We start from the raw sequence: 6,897 nt of genomic DNA on the forward strand, positions 1-6,897 counted from the left end.
CCTCAACCTGGCGAGGAGTCAGCAGCAAGGTCAATGACTCCGGATGAAGGCTTAACCTTTGTATAAACGATGAGTCGTACAAATTCTTTCCATGCATGTCTAAGATGACAACTGAGAGCAGTCAGTAGAAGCGGAGTAGCAAAAAAATTTTGGTGGGTGAGGATGCCAATCACCTCGGCACAAGCACGTAAAAGAAGGTTGCGACTGCTGAGACCTTTCCTGTCGTGAAGACAGGAGTGGAAGGAGGGGTGCTACTCTGAACGCAGGAACTTCTGGAATGGCTTAATGATCTGGTGGATGGCAGCGCGAAGATCGTGAGGTTAAGGACCAGAACTGATCTTGTAGTGGCCGTCAATGTGGAAGTTACCCAAGTGAACCTTCATCACACGGTGCCAGACTCGTTTGTCATCGCGAGCAGATTCACATCGTATGAACTGGGACCTCAACACGGACGTCAATAAGGTAATCTGGGATCTCTCTAGCGAGAGACCTAGGTCTTGTATAGTGGTCAGGAATAATGTTGAATGCTTTTGTATTTTAGAGCTCCTGACACAGGACTTGATTGCTATGCAATCCAAGGACTGCCAAGAAGCGGACATTGTCCTGGCTGCGGCCAATTTACGGGAGCGGCATCCACAGCCCCCCAGAGACTGTAGACAGCCTGGTGAACTACTGCAGTCAACACATCATCTAATGCTAGGATGTCGCTCGGAATGATAGAATCATAAGGTTCCCATTTGAAATATAACTCAAGTAACTCTCCCCCAATCCTATTCCTAGAAACTCGAACTGGAATACCTTCCGGGACACTCTGGGGATGAATGTGAGCTAGGAGGGCCAGCTTGATAAAAGCTCTACAGCCTTAGGACTGGAAAGCAGATAGTCTGCGATGAACCAGTCCACCATAGACGCAGTTGCCTCCTCAGACGATCACCAATAGGCGCAACTGTCCTTAGTATTCAAGCAAACTCTCAGATCTTAAGAAAAAGGTACGAAGGCTCTTCAATAAGGCAAAACGTACGGAGAGGTATATAAATGCAACCTAACCTACTATAACAAAGAGATTAGGTCTGAAAAACAGAAAAGCTACAAGAACTTCTGAAAAAATGTCACCTCGACACAGGAAGCAGCTAGGCTGCACAAGAGTCTATGTAGAAGCAAGACTGACACAGCATTAGCAATTAAAAGATGTGACGGAACATATATGACCAGTGAGGAAGAGAGCTTCGGCACTTCTGCCGGTGACTTTCCCGCAAACAATTCGGGAAAACCAATGTCTACTGGCAGTCGAACACAAGCCATCTCGCTTAGATTGGGTAGTCGCAAGACAACTCTTTACTGCGGATTCAATCAAGTCGGCCAAAGTTTCGTTTGCGAAACTCAAGTATCCGGGGGCAGATAGTACCAACAAGGAGAACAGGTTCTACTGTCATTACTTGTTCGGTTGATGAGAGATAGCCTTGCTCTGACGTGATGATAAGAATGTGCGACAGACAGATCAACTAAAACTGCTCTTTACCAGCTAACCTCGGAGGTACCGAGTTCGTTGGAAAGAGAGAAGTAACATTATACGTCTTCCTAGACATGCGTTTGACAACACGTCTCACGGGAGCGTAGCAAGAGCACTGGAGGCAAGATATGTGGCAAATGTGTGTGATAGAGGCCATACTACTAACTAGAATAGCTGAAACCCCAGTAGGGAATACCAGCATTGGTCTGGATACTCCAAGAGGCTGCCCACAGGGTTGAGCATCATCCCTCTGTTATGGAGCCTTGTCGTGGACGACATATTTGTTCAGCATGTTGAACTGACCATAGTTAATGCTGGTAAATCCTGAGGCTTGCAAGCCAAATATTGTCAGGTGGTTGTACACAACGATCATGCGACCGATGGCTTGGGCCTCAAAAGCATCACATACTTCGATAGGACTTCAACTATCGTAGCAGCAACGAATTGCCTATATCTGCGTAAAGTGTGCGTATATGCCCGAGGGCAGAACTTGAAAACATGCTTGAACTCACACCGCTTCACTTAGTAATCGGTTAGATAGCCAAACACACACAGTTTCAAATGATAACAGAAGAGTTTGTCTGAGGTAAGGTAATCTTATCCCAGTGTATGAAAGACTTAAGTGGTGAAATATCATTTGCTATTCTCTCAAGGGACAGCATAACCAAAAGAGTAAACTTGACTAAGAAGTTTAAGGCTACCCTTAAAAGTAAGATTGAATCGAATGATTCCACTCTCGAGCTATTGCTAAGTAGTACAATAATGTGGTACACCGAACTCTCGAAAACGTCTGACGGAATTGATGCAGGAGTCGCAGGACTACGCACCAAACTCTCCATACCTATGAGAAGTTTCCGAGCAAGACCACTGGAGACAAGAAATGTCTGTGATTTCAAGCAGAGTTCATTGCTATAAGTCGGTGCGTAAAGGTAAACCTCCCACGCAACTATCGAAATGAACGTATACTCGTAGACATACTCAGCGACAATCAAGAGGTAGAACACCTGCAAATTGACTACACAGCAATCTGCAGACGCAGGATAAAGGTCCATGGATCCATGTTTCCAAATAAGGATCGCATTGCCTCAATAGCATCTAGCAGTATATTGGAATTTATCAATATGCTGGGGCTAAATGAGTCTTTGTGACTTAGGAGAGAGAACGGTAGACTTTAGGTCGCGGTGCTAACCTTATTTATTTATCTTACATTATCCTCCAACAGTTGCACAATTGAACTTAACAGGCCTCCTCTAAGCCCCGTACTTCCTCTTGGAACATGCTAGCTGAGTTAGGTAGATGATAAGTTGAAAAGATATCAAGCTCTTCGATACCCCTGTCCCTACACCGTAGTCCATTTTGAACCCGTCGGTATAGATTGTGGTAGTATTGTCCTCCCGTACTAAACCTTTTCTCTATTCTTCGTCTATAGGGTATTGTGACCTGGAAGTCCCTATTGAATTCCATCCTTGGGAGTATATAGGCTGATTTGTTTTAGATAATTTTCGTGCGGGTTCAAAATTTTGCAATATCGATAATTCTTCCTATTCCAAATAGCAATATTTTTAATTCTTATAGCATTCGGACATTACTTAGACGCCTCGGTAACTTGTGCACACGTTGCTCTTTGAATTCCATTTAACTTCGTGGTATTATATTGTTTATTTAATGCCAGCCACCAAACCAGTGCTCCAAGTATTGGTCTAATGACGGGCGTTTACATCCACAGGAGTATATTCAGTTTTAAGTACTAGTTTATTCTGATAATCTTTTGCACGTGTAATACGCTATATAAACTTTTCATTACCATTAACACTATGTTATCCGCATAGGCGACTGCTTGCACTCCTCCTCCGTTGAGTAGGATTTGTATACCGTTCGGTGTCATCACCCCTCGAAGCGGAGAAAGGACACTTGCTTGAGGAGCCCCTCTGTTTACATAACTGGTGCATGATACTGAATTTTGTCATGCTATAATAATTCTGTTCACTGGAGTCTGGTGTTTCACTTTCCTTAGACAAAACACATATCCTTCATGTATGTAGGAAGCAAAATTGCAACGGTATTTCACTAACCCACAACCAAACTAACATCGAATGTAAAACACTCTAATTATAATTTTAATGCTCACTGTAAATATGTCAGAAACTCGTTAATGTCACGATTAAATATTGTTAAATATCTCTCGTCTAAGCATTCATTTATTCATCCGAACACACTAGTCAATGTTGTCTGAGCACTGCTAACTTCAAAAATAGATTATGGGCTCCCCATCTATGGCAATTGCTCCAAAAGCAGTATCAACCTTTTAAATGCACCTTACCATTGCGCAATACGGCGAAGTCTCCGGGCCTTTCCAACCTCGCCAATAAAAACGATAATGGCTGAATCTGGTTTACCAACTATTCAAAATAAAATAATAGATTCTTCGCTTCAAATTCTTGCGAAAACGGCTGAGAACACCAACCCATTACTAAATACAACTATCACCCATGCCACGAAAAAAGAAAAACTGCAAGAATACAATCGGCTATTGTGAGATGCTTAAGTTTCGCTGCAGAAAATAATATTTTACGTAACGCAACACGCAAATTCACCACTCGACATCCTCCCTGTCTGATCAATGATAAAATACTACAGAATAAGCTTATGTTTCTGTTCAAGCAAAACACACCAAACGAAGTCTTTCAACAAACCTTTGCTGAACTGGAATCTAATTACACAAATAATGGCTGGAAGTTATTGTTTACGGATGGCTCCAAGTCCATCGATTCCACTTCGTTAGCAGTTGCCACTGCCACAGGAGAAATTATTTGCTATTGGCTTCTTCCCTCAACGACCTCTGTATTTACCGCTGAAGGATCTGCTATCCTTCATGCAGTTAATTACGCAAAAAAGACTAAAGGAAAGTTCCTCATCTGTACAGACAGCAAATCGTGTATGTCTGCAATAACGTCTCCTTCCAATCGCAATCCCATAATAGAAGTTATCAGAGACGCGGTCATTGGTGCCCCTCAGAAAATCCAAGTAATGTGGATCCCTGGCCATGCTGGTATTACAGGCAACCACTTTGCAGACCTCGCTGCGAAAAATGTAGCCAGGACTCCTGCCTTAACATACTACGTCTCATCCAAGCAAGACATTGTTAACCATATTAAGCACAAAAGGCATCAAAAAAACGCAAGCGAATGGAAAACATTTAAACATCACTACGCGGTCATAAACCCAGCCAGAAATCGTATAATCTACTCGTCAACAGTTCCAACTAGCGCAATGAAGACATATACTCGATTAAGGATTGGACACACTATTATAACACACGCCCACTTACTATCGGGTAAAAGCCCATCCATTTGCCCTCTTTGCGATGACACCGCTTCTATCAAACACTTACTCACACTCTGTCCGATGCTTCACCCAACAGCCCACAACTCTGGCAACATTGATCTCATAAAACTACTAAGTGAACCTTCAGAAAAAAACGTGATGATTGTATATAGATTCTTAAAAACCAACGATTTGTCAAAATATATTTAAGCAACTTACATCTTTACTAACCCTTAGCAAATAGAATTTTTTCACCTAGTTATAATTACAAGACGGCTGAAGGCCTCGTAGCCAGTGCTGCGTTTATGTATTTATATAATAAAACTCTTTTTGTTATATGAATTATTATAAATAAATAAATAAATAAATAATTCTGTTCATATGCATCAAATGAATCTATTTTCATACCATGTTGACTACGACGCTCTTTGTCAGACACTCAACGCTGGTACTTATCTTTATGTTATCAAGGGCTTCTTCTATGTCCAGAAAGGCAGCCATTGTATATTTCTTGAGGGGTATAGACTTCTCTATTACATTTACTACTTCGTGCAGGACAGCTTCTGTTGATCGAATATATGCATGTTTTGCTGACTATAAATTATCAGCTATATCTGATGTGCATGAAGGAGGAGAGACTTATGGCTCTAAAGTATTTGGCATTTTCGTGTGTTCTTCTCACTGTTAATTGCGTATTATACTTTTTCTTTGTTGACTGTGAGACCGGATTGATCTACTATGCTTGCAACTTGTCTTGATATAACATCTACTGCCGAGGATTGTTGATTACCTGGAAAGTGTGTGTCCATAAAAAACTCGAGTGTCTCTCGGAGGTCCAAGCACCTCTCTCTGTCTTTAAATATGCAATATTAGTATGTTCTTTGGATAGTATTTTACCCAGCCTGGTGGATTCTTACAATTTTCTATTGATGAACAGAAAGACTGCCATGAGCCTGCCTTTGCTTTCCTGACGGCTTTTTTGTATACTTTTCATGATATCTTTATAGGGCTGCCAAATTTTAGTCTTGCATCTAACTCCTGAATGTTCCTGGTGTTATTACTATTACTGCTTATTGTTAAGCCTTTCGTTGCTACCTTCGCGAAATTTCCCCGTACTATTCCTTTAGGACTTTCGCGAATGCCGAAGAGTATCCCAGAGGGATCTAACATAGATGACTCTTTGAAGTCCTTTCAGTCGTCAACAATCAAGTTATTTTCTTCCGTTGATAGCGTGAGATCCAGGATATCCTCACATCCTAAAAATCAATCCAAATTTGGAAACATAAATGTTTATTTATTTCCTATATTACATGTACTTAAATTGCTATTTAGAATGTTTTGTAAGAGTGACTCAACTCTGATATTCGTACAGGAGCTTCCCCATAGGATGTGTATTGTGTTTTCATCACACCCGATTAAAGTGTCTACCCCTCATCCTCTGTTGACTTCCTGAGTGCTTCAGGTGGCACGTCCTAATCGTGGGCACTTTTTGAGAATTGCGGATTTATCAGTATGCATCTTAAATGCTTGGTCAATGACTTATCTTTGATGACGATTGCTCTCAACAACTGGCAGTCTTCATCAGCCGCTTTGTCGCCTCGAAATATCTTCATCCTGACTTTGCGTATCTTCTTCTTCTTTTTCTGGCGTAGGCACCGCTTACGCAATTATAGCCGAGTTAACAACAGCGCGCCAGTCGTTTCTTCTTTTCGCAACGTGGCGCCAATTGGAGATTCCAAGCGAAGCCAGGTTGTTCTCCACCTGGTCTTTCTAAAGAAGTGGAGATTTTCCTCTTCCTCTGCTTCCCCCGGCGGGAACTAAGTCGAATACTTTCAGAGCTGGAGTGTTTTCGTCCATACGTACGACATGACCGAGCCAGCGTAACCGCTGTCTTTTAATTCGCTGAACAGAGATTTTCCTCTTCCTCTGCTTCCCCCGGCGGGAACTAAGTCGAATACTTTCAGGGCTGGAGTGTTTTCGTCCATACGTACGACATGACCTAGCCAGCGTAGCCGCTGTCTTTTAATTCGCTGAAATATGTCAATACGTACATCTCACACAGC

This window comes from Bactrocera neohumeralis, unplaced genomic scaffold (genome assembly GCF_024586455.1).
Source record: "Bactrocera neohumeralis isolate Rockhampton unplaced genomic scaffold, APGP_CSIRO_Bneo_wtdbg2-racon-allhic-juicebox.fasta_v2 cluster11, whole genome shotgun sequence".
Taxonomy (NCBI): Eukaryota; Metazoa; Arthropoda; class Insecta; order Diptera; family Tephritidae; genus Bactrocera; species Bactrocera neohumeralis.